General features: G+C 42.2%; 1 protein-coding gene and 1 pseudogene across 1 annotated transcript in view; one reads left to right on the forward strand and one right to left on the reverse strand.

Annotated features, from left to right (window-relative positions):
- The window catches only part of LOC100751845 (SUMO-conjugating enzyme UBC9-B), a 213,836-nt gene that overhangs the window by 166,618 nt on the left and 30,941 nt on the right, over positions 1 to 16,277 (reverse strand). The window contains exon 2 of the transcript XR_004770304.1: positions 10,831 to 13,842. The gene's annotated coding sequence lies outside the window, so the exon portion shown is untranslated. The remainder of the gene's footprint in view (positions 1 to 10,830; positions 13,843 to 16,277) is intronic.
- Positions 8,001 to 11,220, forward strand: LOC118238850 (annotated as a pseudogene).

A 16,277-nucleotide genomic window follows, 5' to 3' on the forward strand; every position in this document is an offset into this window, starting at 1 on the left:
TCTACAATCCACGCTGCCAGGGAAGCTAGTAAACAAGGAGGACTCTAAGAGAGAAATACATGGTCCCCCAGAGATGGGGAAAGGGACAAGATCTCCTGAGAAAATTGGGAGCATGAGGGAGGGGAAAGAGAGCTAGAACGAGAAAGGGAGAAGAGGGGTTAGGAGGATATGAGGAAGCAGGAAGGTTGAGTCAGGGGAAGAATAGAGGAGAGCAACTTAAGAGATACCATCAGAGAGGGATCCAGTATAGGTTTAAAGAGAAATCAGGCACTAGTGTAATGTCTGGAGACCTACAACGATGACACCAACTAACAATCTAAGCAACAGAGGAGAGGCTACCTTAAATGCCCTCCCCTGATTATGATATTGATGACTAACTTATATGCCTTCATCCAGCACCTGGTGGAAATAGAAGCAGACACCCACAGCTAAACACTGAACTGAACTGGAATCCAGTTGCAGAGAAGGAGGAGTGATGAGCAAAGGTGTCCAGACCAGGCTGGTGAAACCCCACAGAAACAGCTGACCTGAACAAGGGGAAGCTCTTGGTCCCCAGACTGATAGCTGGGAAACTAGCATGGGACTGATCCAGACCCCATGAATATGGGTGTCAGTGAGGAGACCTTGGAAACCTATGGGGCCTCTTGTACTTATCCCTAGCATAGGTATGGATTATGGGAGCCCATTCCACATAGAGGGATACTCCTGGAGTCAAGACACACGGGGTTGGGCCTAGGCCCTATCCCAAATGATATGGCAGACTCTGAAGACCCCCTATGGAAGGCCTCACCCTCCCTGCGGAGCAGAAAGGGTATATGATAGGTAGGGTTTTAGTTGTGGGGGTGGCAGGGGAGGAGGGGAAGAGAACTGAGATTGACATGTAAAACAATCTTGTTTCTAATTCAAATTTAAAAAATGGAAAAGAAAAAAGAACTTATGTTTTTTTTTTCTGTTCACTAAATACAAGTGACCAGGTCTACCCATGATGCAATTAGGAAGAAGGGATGATACAGGGCCACAAATAACAGAGTAAAAGGGTCACCAATGAGCTTCTCAGAGTCTCTCTAGCATATAGACCCAAAAAAAAGTTGTCTATGTGTGAAATAAAAACATCCATAGGCATATTAAATGGTGAATTTCCAAATTTATGTTGATAAGAGGAAAATACAGTAATTTTAATTTATAAGATAAAATATATATGAATGTCAAATGGCAGGTATGGAATTCAGTGTATTGAGTAGCAGGAGTCACTCTGGGAAACCTGCACACAGGTGATATCCCTAGAGAAGAGTCATTTAGAGATTATGGCAGTGATTCTATATAAATAGAGACACATTACATTAAAATCCTCCATTTGCAAAATTTAGTAATGATAAGAAATACAAATGTGACAGAGACATATGTATGAGGTTAAATATCAAAAGTTGGCATCACTACATTTATAATTGTAATCACTCTCTTCTTGGTATAAAACCTCTTAAGCACGGGCTTAAGGAATAATGCCCAAATTAGGTTAGGCAAGGAAAGGATAGAAAACATAAAACACAAATAATTTTTAAAGCTAGATTTTATGCTTGAGTCACCACCACATTAAAGTATGGATTCTATAAATTCATCTCCAAAATGACATGATCCATACCTATCAAAACTGCAAACAACAATAAATAGATACTGAGAAGTTTGCCATGTGCCAGATACTATGGATAAGTGCCTGGTATCTCACTTTGACAAACAAAAATGAACAAGGTTAGCTTGCCTGGTCCTCCATCATCCCTTCAGACATCTCTCTCTCTCTTTCTCTCTCTCTCTCTCTCTCTCTCTCTCTCTCTCTCTCTCTCTCTCTCTCTCTCTCTCTCTCTCTCTCTCTGAGACAGAGCCTCTTTCTTTCCCCAGACTTTCAGCTTCCTCTCCAGAGAGCCCAGGCCAATCATTTGCACCTCACTGTGTTCTTAAGTCACACCTAAGGTGCTTTCACCATGAACCTATTACTGACTTTGCCATGAAAGACATTTTTCCCATAAAACACATTTCAGGCATCAGTGGGCACATAGGAGCCATATTTGGCATTTGGAGGATCAAGGGAGTGGTATTTCAGTCCTGAAATGAAACCATATGGGGAGTTACCTACCCATCAGGCTGGCCTTGGACTTGACCCATGTAATGGGTATTTAGTTAATAAAGAAGGCCTTTCAGTCACTTTGACCTCTTGATCTAGCCCAAAGGGGACACTGTTTTCCATTCACTAATGAGGCAGACTAGCTTCTTCCTGCCCTAGTTAGAAATGTGTTATATTTTGTTTCTCTTTAAATCCCCAAAATTGGCAAGAACACAGTTGTCTGAAATTCCCACTGGTAAGAAGTGAAGACAACATGAGCTATTGAAGAAGAATTAATTGTTTTTCTTCATCCCAGGGAAGCTGGTAAGGATCACATGACAGGCCAACTAGAGCCCTCACTGTGGCTATAGTTGCTGCCTGTGGTCTTTACTGTGAAGCCAGGCTGACAGAGACTTCCAAGACTCCCATTTTTTGTCACTGGACAGGAGACTCCCTACTTATTTGTATCCTTCCCAGAGTCAACTTTTCTGTTCTATTTGAAATAGCTAAGTTTTGTTCCTAGAAAAGGGCAAAATGAAGAAAAATGCCTGTGTCTGCCTGACTTCAGGGCACTGCCGGTATACATCTAATGATCTTCAACAATCTAGTGGCAAAAGCAAAGGTTTACTTACGCTGTACGCATTTGTTGTTGAGGACTTCTGACTTTGTCATATCTCTATTTAAGACTGAGTTTAAGACTGAGTATGTAAAGTCTGGGGAGATGTCCCAGTCCAGGCAATAAAAGTTTTGCTGTACAATTTGAGGCCCGGAGCTTGGATTTCCAACACCCATGTAAAACCCGGGTATGGAAGTATACAATCATAACCTAACAGTGGGGGTCAGAGAAAGGGAGGTCACATGAACTCACTGGACAGCCAGCAGAACTCAAAACTCAGTGAGTTCAGTAAGAGACTATGTCTCTAAAATAAGATGAAAACATCTGAGAAAGAGACATAACATGAACCTCCAGCCTCTATACACAATTCAAGCATGCACACATATAACGAACGTCTGTAACACACACACACACACACACACACACACACACACGCACCCAGACACATGTAACATACACACAAATATCTGTGTATATAATGTACAGAAATATATGACTATTTGTAAAATAAGGAATCTGTCGATCGTGAAGGCCTTTTCAGGGCATACACAACAGCACTGAACTTAGGTGGATAAGATATTTTTCTATTCTTATCCTAGGTCATTTCAATTCTGTGAGGCTCAAGTATGTCTTTGTTGCTGGTTTGTCTGAGGAAATCACCATGAGCTGAATAATGCAAAATAAAACCCGTTATTTTAATTTGATTTTATATCTTAAAAGATATTTGAAGGTGGCTAACCTCCAGCACACCCAGAAAGCAAAGTAGAAAAGTTACTTTGATTCCACTGCTTGGTTCAAACCATTTTGCAACCTATTACTTTGGATTAATTTCTGTCTGTTAGCACTAAGTTTGCCTTGCCAAAATGGTTCCCCAAACCTGGACACACATATTCATAACTGGAAACATGTCCACACTCTTTTGTTTGTTTGTTTGTTTGTTTGGGTGGGTGGGTGGGTGGGTGGTTTTTTGGGGGGGTCATTGGTTGGTTGGTTGGTTGTTTTTTGTTTGTTCGTTTGGTTGGTTGGTTGGTTGGTTGGTTGGCCGGTTTGGTTAGTTTACTTTGGTTTGGTTTCGTTTCTTTTGTTTTTTTTTTTATTTTAATTAGAAAGAAAATTATTTTACATGTCAATCCCAGGTCCCTCTCCTCCCCTCCTACTCTGTCCCTGAAACTAACACCCGACCTATCCCATACCCTTTCTTCTCCCCAGGGAGGGTGAGGCGTTCCATATAGGGTCTTCAGAGTCTGTCATATTCTTTGGGATAGACCCTAGGCCAACCCTCCTGTGTCTAGGCTCAAAGAATATCCCATGATGTGGATGGGCTCCCAAAGTCCATTCCTATGCTAGGGATAAGTATTGATCCACTACAAGAGGTTCCATAGATTTCCAAGGTCTCCTCATTGACACCCACATTCATGGGGTCTAGATCAGTCCCATGCTGGTTTCCCAGCTTTCAGTCATGGGACCAAGAGCTCCCCCTTGTTCAGGTGAGCTGTTTCTGTGGGCTGGTTTCACCAGCCTGGTCTGGACACCTTTGCTCATCACTCCTCCTTCTCTGCAACTGGATTCCAGTTCAGTTCAGTACTTAGCTGTGGGTGTCTGCTTCTACTTCCACCAGCTGCTGGATGAAGGCTATCGCTGGCATATAAGGTAGTCATCAATCTCATTATCAGGAGAGGGCATTTAAGGTAGCCTCTCCTCTGTTGCTTAGATTGTTAGTTGGTGTCATCTTTGTAGCTCTCCAGACATTTCCCTAGTGCCTGATTTCTCTTTAAACCTATAATGTCTCCCTCTATTATATTATCTTTTATCTTGCTTTCTTCTGTTCTTCTCCCAACTCAACCTCCCTGCCCCATCATGTCTTCCTCACCCCTCCTCTTCTCCCCTTCTCATTCTCCTAGTTCCCTCTCCCCTCCCCCCACGCTCCCAATTTGCTCAGGAGATCTTTTCCCTTTCCCCTTCTCCAGGGGAACATGTATGTCTCTCTAGTGTCCTCCTTGTTTACTAGCTTCTCTGGCAGTGTGGATTGTAGGCTGGTAATCCTATGTCTAAAATCCACATATGAGTGAGTACATACCATGTTTGTCTTTTTGTGACGAGGTTACCTGGCTTCTTCTAGTTCCATCCATTTGCCTGCGAATTTCATGATTCCATTGCCACACACACACACTTAGTAGTACTCCATTGTGTAAATGTACCACATATTCTCTATCTATTCTCCAGTTGAGGGGCATCTAGGTTGCTTCCAGGTTCTGGCTATTACAAATAATGCTGCTATGAACATAGTTGAACAGATGTCCTTGTTGTATGAATGTGATTCTTTGGGTATATGCCTAAGAGTGGAATTGCTGGATCTTGTGGTAGACTGATTCCCAGTTTCCTGAGGAATCACCATGCAGATTTCCAAAGTGGCTGTATGAGTTGGCACTCCCACCAGCAGTGGAGGAGTGTTCCCCTTCCTCCACATCCTCTCCAGCATAAACTGTCATTGTTTTTTTTTTTTTTCAAGATAGGGTTTCTCTGGGGAATAGCCCTGGCTGTCCTGGAACTTGCTTTGAGACCAGGCTGGCCTCAAACTCACAGAGATCCATCTGCCTCTGCCTCCAGAGTACTAGAATTAAAGGTGTGTGCTGCCACCACCCAACTCACACTATCATTTCTAAGTAATCATTTCTAAGTAAAAGTCTTCATCTTGGCTTGTTCAGTTTCCAAGCTTCTGCCCAAGTTGGTGGGGGGGGTGATCTCACTCTGTTTTCAACAGCAGAACTTCTCCACTGCTCTGTAAAAGTTAATCATTATACAGTTTATAAGAGAATACTTTTACAATTATCCTCTTGTCTTCCTAACCAAGGAAAAGAAAGTAGAGAGAAACTTGGGGAGAGGAGAAACTTCTTCTGGTAGCCAGGCAAAGTGAGAAAAGAACTACTTTTTCTGGAGGCCAAGAGCTCCCCCTTGTTCAGGTCAGCTGTTTCTGTGGGTTTCACCAGCCTGGTCTGGACCCCTTTGCTCATCACTCCTCCTGCTCTACAACTGGATTCCAGTTCAGTTCAGTGTTTAGCTGTGGGTATCTGCTTCTACTTCCATCTGCTGCTGGATGAAGGCTCTAGGATGGCATATAAGTTAGTCATCAATCTCATTATCAGGGGAGGGCATTTAAGGTAGCCTCTCCACTATTGCTTAGATGGTTAGTTGGTGCCATCCTTGTAGATCACTGGACATTTCCCTAGTGCCAGATTTCTCTTTAAACCTGTACTGGCTTCTTCTCTGATGGTATCTCTTATTTTGATCTCCTCTATTCTTCCCCCTACACAAACTTCTTGCTCTCTTATGTCCTCTTCTCCCCTTCTCATTCTCCTAGCTCCCTCTGCCCTCCCCCCATGCTCCCAATTTGTTCAGGAGATCTTTTCCCTTTCCCCTTCTCCAGGGGAACATGTATTTCTCTCTTAGAGTCTTCCTTGTTGCCTAGCTTACCTAGTGGTGTCAATTTTAGGCTGGTAATCCTTTGTTCTATGTGTAAAATCCATATATGAGTGAGTACATACCATGTATGTCTTTTTGTGACTGGGTTACCTCACTCAGAATGGTTTCTTCTAGTCCCATCCATTTGCCTGTGAATTTCAAGATTCCATTGCCCTTCCTCTCCCCCCCCCACTGAGTAGTATTCCATTGTGTAAATATACCACATATTCTCTATCTATTCTCCAGTTGAGGGACATCTAGGTTGCTTCCAGGTTCTGGCTATTACAAATAATGCTGCTATGAACATAGTTGAACAGATGTCCTTGTTGTATGAATGTGCTTCTTTTGGGTATATGCCTAAGAGTGGAATTGCTGGATCTTGTGGTAGACTGATTCCCATTATCCTTCGAAATCGCTATACTGATTTCCAAAGTGGCTGGACAAGTTTGCACTCCCACCAGCAGTGGAGGAGTGTTCCCCTTTCTCCACATCCTCTTCAGCATAAGTTATCATTGGTGTTTTTGATTTTAGCCATTCTGACTAATGGAGTAAGATGGTATCTCAGAGTTTTTTTGATTTGTATTTCCCTGATGGCTAAAGATGTTGAATACTTTCTTATGTATCTTTCAGCCATTTTAGATTCCTCTATTGAGAATTGTCTATTTGGTTCTGTACCCCACTTTTTAATTGGATTGTTTGGTGTTTTTGGAAACTAGCTTCTTGAGTTCTTTGTAAATTTTGGAGATGAGCCCTCTATCGGATGTGGGGTTGGTGAATATCTTTTCCCATTCTGTGGGCTGCCATTTTGTCTTGCTGACTGTATCCTTTGCCTTGCAGAATCTTCTCAGTTTCAGAAGGTCCCATTTATTAATTGTAGATTTCAGTGTCTATGATACAGGTGTTATGTTCAGGAAGCTGTCTCCTGTACCAATTCAGTTGATCACTGGGAAACCAGCATGGAACTGACCCAGACCCCATGAAAGTGGGTGTCAGTAAGGAGGCCTCAGAAATCTATGGGGCCTCTTGGAGTAGATCCTAGCATAGGAATGGACTTTGGGAGCCCATTTCACATAAAGGGATACTCCCTTAGCCTAGATACAAGAGGGTTGGCCTAGGCCCTATCCCAAAGGATATGACAGACTCTGGTGACCCCCCCCCATGGAAGGCCTCACTCTCCCTGGGGAGCAGAGTATGGTATGGGATAGGTAGGGTGTTAAATGTCTGGGCACAGGAGGAGGGGAGCGAGAGGGAACTGGGATTGACATGTAAAACAATCTTGTTTCTAATTTAAAAAAAAATGGAGAAAAAAAGAACTACCTTTTCTGATTGCCTACTATGTGCCAGATACTTTGTTTTTATTTTCTTGTTTCAAGAGAGGTTACCTGCGAAGTATGTTTGTTTAGCTGTCCATTGGTGTGTGATAGTCTTCAGAGTTCCTCAGCCAGCAATGTTTTTTTCCTTAGGGTCACATGGAAATGATTACCCACTCACAAGTGTATTGGCCTTGACTACCTTATTTGGAGACAGGAATGAGTGCAGAATGTCAGTAATACTAGAAAGGGGAAAAGTATTGTAGCATTTGTAAGAGATTTGTAGTCATGATTTTTTGGTTAATCATAAGCTGATGCTGCCTACTTCCCATAGAAATTCACATTTCTATTTATAACCTAGAATAACCCAGACTTCTGCCAAAGGAATCCAGGATACAGATAACAAAGATAAATCAGTAAGAAGAGAGTCAGTGTTGCAGTGCCTTCCAGTTAGTATAAGAATGGGGCTGGAGAGATGGCTCAGCCATTAAAGGCTAGGCTCACAACCAAAAATATAAGAATGACCAAGGAAGGCACAGCTCAAGGCAATTCTTTATAACCTAAGATCCACTGAAATGTGGCATAACATTCTTTTTCCATATGTAACAGTGTCAGATACTGCTTTAAGCATGCCAAAATGTCATACTTAATAATAAAATAAATAGTATTTTTCCCAGATTTATAGATAAGGAAATTGAGAACAGATATTAAACTGACAGTGTCCAGGGTGCTACATGATTATGGTAGGATTAGGACCAGTCATTAGGACTAGAATATCTACACACTGACCTAACATAAAAACACCAGCACTCAAAACTCTATGTTTACAGATCTGTGTGTCTGAATATGACAGAAGCAGAGATCTGAAAACAGGACAAATATTTAGGTGCCTGAGAAATATGTCTGGCCTTCCTAAAAACGAGTTAAATTCAACTGCCAGAAAATGAAGAAAACATCACAGCAACCACAGAGAAAGTATTTTGTTTTGGTTTTCATGCTTTAGTACAAAATAAAATAGAGACTTGAATAAATCCTAAAATGGGCTAAAAGAATTAAAGACTTTGTAGCAGGGGGTAAGCAAGGAAGATGAGACCCCCTTAGGTCTGAAAAGAAAAGCAAATCAAACTATTTGAAGAACAGAACAGAGCAACTAAGGAAGATTTCCTTCCCTAAGAATACAGATCTACTCCATGTGTGACTCAGGAGACAGCAATCTGAAAACATAAGGATTCGAAAAGCAAAGACAACAAGAGTTCAAATGCACAGGTAACACATTAATGCTGTTTGTAACTTGCTTGTAATTCTAGGGAAGTCTCTGGGACTGAAAGGGTCCGTTCATTGCCTTATTGGAAATCTCTTCTTACTCCATTACATCACACACCTGATTAAAAGCACAGACTGCCTAAATGATATTCTTGTATCATTCATACTACATTCTAAACATGTATTCTTATACCCACAGATAAGCGTAGCTCTCACTTCTCATCAAAGAAGCTTCTTTTGCAGCAGATGGGGAGCATTACAGAGAGATGCAACTGATTCAAAGGCAGAGAACAACAGACCATGTGGTTTATAATGCAACATTTATAATGCAACCCCTGAACCTAAGGTTCAGAGATCAACATAGAAGAGAAGGCCAAATGACTGCAAGAGCCAGAGAACCAGGGTGTCAGGGTCAAGATAGTGTCTTCAACAGATGGCAGGGAGGTGTACCCGTGAAATTTTGACAATGTGGTGGCCCAAACTAGACCTGCAGTTGATACACCAATGTGGATAGGGGAAACCTCACACAGCACCACCCACAGATAAGAGTTACAGACAACTGTTGGCTGCTGAGAGAGGGAGAATCAGTCTTTTCCAGAAACAAGCCCCCTGATAGGGTATGCAAACCCATGTGATTAACCCCAAACATACAGACATATGACCAACACTAATTGAACTCACATGTTTCTGCACTCACACATGTTTATAACAATAATAATTGAAGAAAAAGTGGTCAATAATTTGAAGGGGTATGAGGAGGGGGAATTGGAAAGAGGGAGGAGAGAGGATGTAAATACAGTATTTGTGTATGAAATTCTCAAAAAAAAAGGTTTAAGTATAAAACTACACTCATGCATATACTGTGGGTAGACTTATCTGTAGAAAGCATGGGATGAAAGAAAATGCCACAACCTGGCAGTCGGAAGGCAGAGGCAGACAGAACTCTGAGTTCAAGGCCACCCTGGTCTACAGAGTGAGTTCCAAGACAGCTAAGGCTACACAGAGAAACACTGTCTTCAAAAAACAAGAAAGAGAGGGAAAAGTCTGTTATTACTACGACAGTGATGTTGGAAACTACTATTATGGACAAGGCCACCCAATGAAGCCTCACCAAATCCACATGACTCACAATTTGCTGCTCAACTATGGTCTCTACCGAAAAAATGGAAATCTATCGTCCTCACTAAGCCAATGCTGCGGTGATGACCAAGTACCATAGTGATGACTACATTAAGTTCTTGCATTCCATTTGCCCAGATAATATGTCTGAGTACAGCAAGCAGATGCAGAGATTCAATGTTGGTGAGGACTGTCCAGTATTTGATGGCTTGTTTGAGTTCTGTCAGCTGTCTACTGGTGGCTCTGTGGCAAGTGCTGTGAAACTTAATAAGCAGCAGACAGACATTGCTGTGAACTGGGCTGGGGGTCTGCATCATGCAAAGAAGTCTGAAGCATCTGGTTTCTGTTACATCAATGATATCATCTTGGCCATCCTGGAATTGCTAAAGTATCACCAGAGGGTGCTGTATTTTGACATTGATATTCATCATGGCCATGGTGTGGAAGAGGCCTTCTATACCACAGACCAGGTCATGACTGTGTCCTTTCATAAATATGGAGAGTACTTCCCAGGAACTGGGGACCTTCTAGATATTGGGGCTGGCAAAGGCAAGTACTATGCTGTTAACTACCCTCCCCACGATGGGATTGATGACGACTCCTATGAAGCCATTTTCAAGCCAGTCATGTTCAAAGTGATGGAGATGTTCCAGCCTAGTGCAGTAGTCTTACAGTGTGGCTCAGATTCCCTATCTGGAGACCGGTTAGGTTGCTTCAATCTGACCATCAAGGGGCATGCCAAGTGTGTGGAGTTTGTCAAGAGTTTCAACTTGCCTATGCTAATGTTGGGAGGAGGTGGCTATACCATCCATAATGTTGCTCAGTGCTGGACTTAGGAAACAGCTGTGGCCCTGGACATGGAGATCCCTAATGAGCTACCATACAATGACTACTTTGAATACTTTGGACCGGACTTCAAGCTTCCCATCAGCCCTTCCAATATGACCAACCAGAACACTAAAGAATACCTGGAGAAAATCAAGCAGAGGCTCTTTGAGAACTTGAGAATGCTGCCCCATGCACCTGGCATCCAAATGCAGGCAATACCTGAGGATGCCATCCCAGAGGAGAGTGGTGATGAGGATGAAGAAGATCCTGACAAACGCATCTCCATCTGTTCTTCTGACAAATGAATTGCCTGTGAGGAAGAATTCTCTGATTCAGATGAAGAGGGAGAAGGTGGTCGCAAGAACTCTTCTAATTTCAAAAAAGCCAAAAGAGTCAAAACAGAGGATGAAAAAGAAAAAGATCCAGAAGAGAAAAAAAAAAAGTCACCGAAGATGAGAAGACCAAGGAGGAGAAGCCAGAAGCCAAAGGGGTGAAAGAAGAGGTCAAGCTAGCCTGAGCAAGATCTACAGCTGTGGCCTCACCCCAAGTTCCCCACTTCTCCCCCATCTCAGATTTTATATTTTCTATTCTTCTGTGTATTTATATAAAGTATATTAAATATAATGTCCCCAGGGACTAGATAGGAACCAGGGACCAGAGCCCAGTATAGTGGTGCTGGGGGAACTTTTCCCAAAGCCACATTGTCCATCCTGCTCAGGTCTTAGTTTCGAAACATGTAGGGTGGAAAGAAAACAACTGGAAGACAAAATCCTGAACTGCCAAGTGCCTGCTTTAGGAACTCTGTTACGATGCCCTTGTTAAGCTTTCTAGAAGGGGTAACTGGGTCTTCTGGGACCCCCTTATTTTCAGGCTTAGGTATTATCAGCCATTTTTAGATTGGTTCTGTTTATACCTTCCCACTGGACTCAGGCAAGCAGAAAAACTCCCATTGCCCTGTCTTCCCCCAACTCTGCAGGTGGAGGGGTTAGCCTAGCTTCCTTTTTGAGATATTCCATTTTGTGAGACTTTATAATAAAACAACACATTTCTATAAAAAAAGAAAGAGAGAGAAGGGGGAAGGAGTGAAGGAGAGAGGGAGGAAGAAAGGAAAGAAGGATGGAAGGAAAAGAAAGATAAAAATCCCAGCACCAAAGTCAGAATATGAGATTCTACATCCAATAATATTTCATTTTTGACTCACTTACAAATTTACATACCCATAAGTCTATCACATGGCATCCTCATGAAATCTAAATTATCCTACTTTCCAAGAAATTTACTCAATACCTATGTGTATGAATTACATACTTGGTAGATTATCTACAAGGCATGAACATGAAAGGTTAGAAATTGTAATCGTGCATATTACAGAAATATAGAAATATGAAGTAGGATTCAGATTCAGATGTCCAAACTCTAAAACCTCTGCTTTCAATCTTCACTGTGCTGCCTGTCGTACAGTCTTCACTATTCAGCATTTACATCAATGGTTCAGACTGTGTCTCTCACTGCTCATAAATCTATCTACACTTCCTAGGGCCATCAACAAAATCCCTCACAGTTCAATGCAAAAAGATTAAATAGGAGAAAAGAGTGGCTATGATAATCAGCTTATAACTCTCATGTAGAAGAATTCACAGGGCCCATGGCATGTGGTGGAGAGGACAGCTCTTGTTAGGAAGGTGCATTCACAAGGTGGCCATCAACTGGCATCTAAGATTTGGATCTCAGGATGGTCACCATCATTCCACAAATTAACAAGAATAACTTCGCTATGCCTGCAGCATGTGCACACAGCACAGCTTTTTCTGGATACATGTGCTGCAGTGTGAAACTCTGGCACTCACCCAGGCAGAGGGTACTCAAATGAGGAGCCTCAGACTTCCTTGGTAGAAGCCTTACCAGTATTGCCATGACTCTACACCATGAGAATTAGATACAAACTATATGACTACCCTGGGGAGATATGTGTCTAGTCTTCCCCAGACTCCACCCACACCCTGCTTCCTTTGCTGATTTAGCTACATGTCCTTTCTTTTTACCTTTATATAAACAGTTTATTTACTCAAAACAGCAACACAGACAAAACGCCATATAAACACAAAGGAAGAGGTGCAGAATGGAGACGCTGGCCAACTTTGGATCTGAGGCTCATAAACAACAGCCCAGGTTTCTGAGGAGGACGAGATTGGGGAGAGAGGGACAGTGTGGATCTGTCATACAGCCAGCTGGAGGCCAGAGAACAGTGGGAAGCATGCCTGCATCTGAGCGTGAAGAAACTAGCTCCTAGGGGCTTACCATGTACAAAAGTTTATCATTTTACAGCAGTTGAAATACTGACATCAATATTAAAATCAAAGCAAGTATTATATAACAATCAAAAATACAAAAGACTGAAGGAATAGACCCTGTATGAAAAACTGGAGCAATTCAGCGAATTGAAACTGTAAATGCCAGTGGCGGAAATAGAAAATGGTGACTGCTCAACCCTCCCAGGCGACTGGTAATTGTACACAGCGACTTAGATCTGCAAAAGGTTGTAAACAGGTTCTTGCCAAGCCAATCCCTTCCTCGTCATGGAGCCATAGTGCCACTGCTTATGAGGGAGCAAACTTCTTCGCTTGTGCTCAAACCTTTTTCTCATATTCCACTCTGTTTTGGCAGTCAGTTGTGTAGGCCCCTGCTTGAGCTGGGTCTTGAATATTTGGTTCATTTAGAAGCTCTTGTATTCCTAATAAGATCTGTTTGATCGTGATAGCTGGCCTCCAGTCCTTGTCTTCCTCCAGGATGAACAGGCACACTGTGCCAGAAGGATACATATTTGGGTGAAACAGTGGTGGCTCAAATTTACATTTTGGTGGTGAGGACAGATAGTTATCATTGAAGAGCATCTGTAGTTTGAACAAGCCTCCTTGCCATGGAGTCCCCTTCTTTCCAGGGATAGCGCACTCACAATTCATCAGGTTCATCGTGCCATCAGGGTTCTTTGTTGGGACAGCCACAAAGTCAAAAGGGTGGTCCTTCCTCCAAGCTTTCCTTTCCTGGGCAAGTCGGCTGAGGGCAATCCCCCACATATTCAAAGTCCCTGGGCCACCGCGGCCCAGACCGTCGCGGCGGCAAAGGCGGTGGTGCTCCTTTTCTACGTGTCCTTTCTGTATAACAAATTAATTACCATGAGTGCCATGTATTGTAGGTCCAGTAAGTCCTTCCAGCAGATGATGTGAAGTAGGGATTGTCTTGAAGGACCCCAACAGACGCCTTCATCATACCTCTGCTGAAGAAGCTCTTGTGAGAAGATGGAAGAAAGACATGAAATTTAGGAATCTAGAGATTCCTGGGATTCCTTTTCCAAGAGTCATCCAGGGTTGTTTATGTGCGTGCTGTGCTATAGAGTGTGTCTATGAGAGAAGAACCTGTTAGCCTCAAAAATCACAACTCATCCCCCATCCCTGCTCATCTACCCCTCTCCCAGTGTGCCTGGGAGATCTTAATTATTTTCCCTTCCTGGGACCCTCCATGTGTGTCCCTCTTAGGCCCCCCCTTTATACCTAGCTTTTCTGGAGTTGTGAATTGTGCCTGGTTATCCAGTCGATTCCCTATGATGGGAACCTTGCTCAGCCTTAATACAGAAGGAGGAGCTTGGCCCTGACTCGACTTGGAATGCCAGACTTTGTTGACTCCCCAAGTAAGGCCTTACCCCCCCTATAAGGAGTGGACATGGAGGGGGGAGGGGGGACTGTAGAGCAGGAGAGGGGGAGGAAGGGGGAACTGGGGTTAGTATGTAAAATGAAAAATAAAATTTTTAAATAAAATTTTAAAAATCACAACTGTTTTACAGTTTTCTTAACTGTAAAATTGGGTTTTTCTGACACTCTATTGTGGCCAGAAAGCATAAAAATCCATCTCTAGGACCAGTCCTTGAAGAGTCAGGCAACATGAGTGCTCTAAAAGATGGCTTCAGAATGTTTAGGAAGTACTGCATCCTCTGAGACAGAAAGGCTCTCCGTCTACCAAAGCTGCTTTGCTTGCATTTTGCACATCTATCGCCAGATTGACATGCCTTTGACAAAAATATGTCCTTTCTTGATAGCAAAAAATATTCCAGGAGTTTCCTTTTCCTCCACACCCCCTGATTAAAATAATCATGTATCTAGACTTGTATTTCTAAAAACAGATGCGTGGGTCCATCTGCAGTATCTCCGGCACCAGAATACCTCCTAGGGAACAAGAGGGAGCAATGAACAGCAGAGCCAGAACCCTGTGGAGCATAAAACTCTAAGGAATAGGAAACTCTAGAAACATCTCCCACACAAAAATGAAATTGGAAAGAGCTAAGAGATAAGCGTCTATATTCAGAGTTTGAGTTCTTCATGAGTACTGTTACATTAAGATTTGATGCTGTTGCTTTTTGTGGAGAACTTTTTTTTTAATGGGTTTTCTGTAATGCAATAAGGTTTGCATGGAATTTATCCAAGCAGGCTGGAACCAGTGCCTTGCACATCTATTGCCACATAAGATCCTTGCCTAATAACTGAGTTGTGTATCTTGACTATGGCAGTTGACGCCAGAGAATTTCTTCCTGTCGGTTTCTCTGGAGTGGGGAGATTAGGTAAGGGAGAGGAAGAAAATTGGGGAGTTGGGTTTATTACTCCCAATATGCTCTGTGCTGTTGTGCCTGGCTGCACATATGCCTGGGACTCACAGCATATGGCCTGGGGGCCATCTGTGGCCCGCTTAGCAGCTGTCTCCACCATATTTTGACATAAAAGCCATTATACTTCTGGCTGGCTAATTGCTTTTTATTAAACAATTGTTGGAAGTTGGTTGATAACTTTTATGAATTTAAAATGAAAGCCTCGCTGAGAACTTCTGAAAGCAAACAGTGTTTGGTCCACCTGGGAAAATTTCAAAGGGCTGGTTTTCCATCTGCCAAATATAACTCATATCACGCATCTACTGAGAACTAGAGTGTTAGCTGTTTCATTTTTCATAGTACTAAGTTCTCATACAAATTCCCAAGAAAAGAAAAATAAAATTTTCTCTCTTCAAGATCTATAGGGGTAATTATTTCTGCAAATGTAGTTGAATACAAAAAGCAGTTTGGTATCTTAATCAACACTAGGCCAGGAAACCTGTTACTTTCTGATATAAATTCTTATTGTCTTAGCATTATTCTGCATTTAAAAATGCTTGTTGAACAAACATTATGGGGCAAGAAATACTAACTTTTGAAAACAAAATGAATGTTCTTTTAATTGCACAAATTATGACCCTTCTTTCTAGTAAAAATGTATTAATCAAAAAATAAATAAATGCTAAGCCTGAATTCTTGACACATACATCACAGATAATATGCCAAGAAATTTAAAGAAATCCAATACAATTCATTTTACAGATGTTTTCAGATAAACAATAATTAGTACTCAAGTAAGAAGACTGAACAGCACCATGGATCACCCATGAATTATGCTAAATTTACCTGGTAATTGAGGAGAAATCTCTTGGCTAAATGGGGCAGGGAGGCCTTTAATTCGAGAGGGAGAATCTCTTATAGCAAGCACTAAAATTATGCTTCTAATACACTAGA

Source organism: Cricetulus griseus, chromosome 5 (assembly GCF_003668045.3).
Source record: "Cricetulus griseus strain 17A/GY chromosome 5, alternate assembly CriGri-PICRH-1.0, whole genome shotgun sequence".
Lineage (NCBI taxonomy): Eukaryota > Metazoa > Chordata > Mammalia > Rodentia > Cricetidae > Cricetulus > Cricetulus griseus.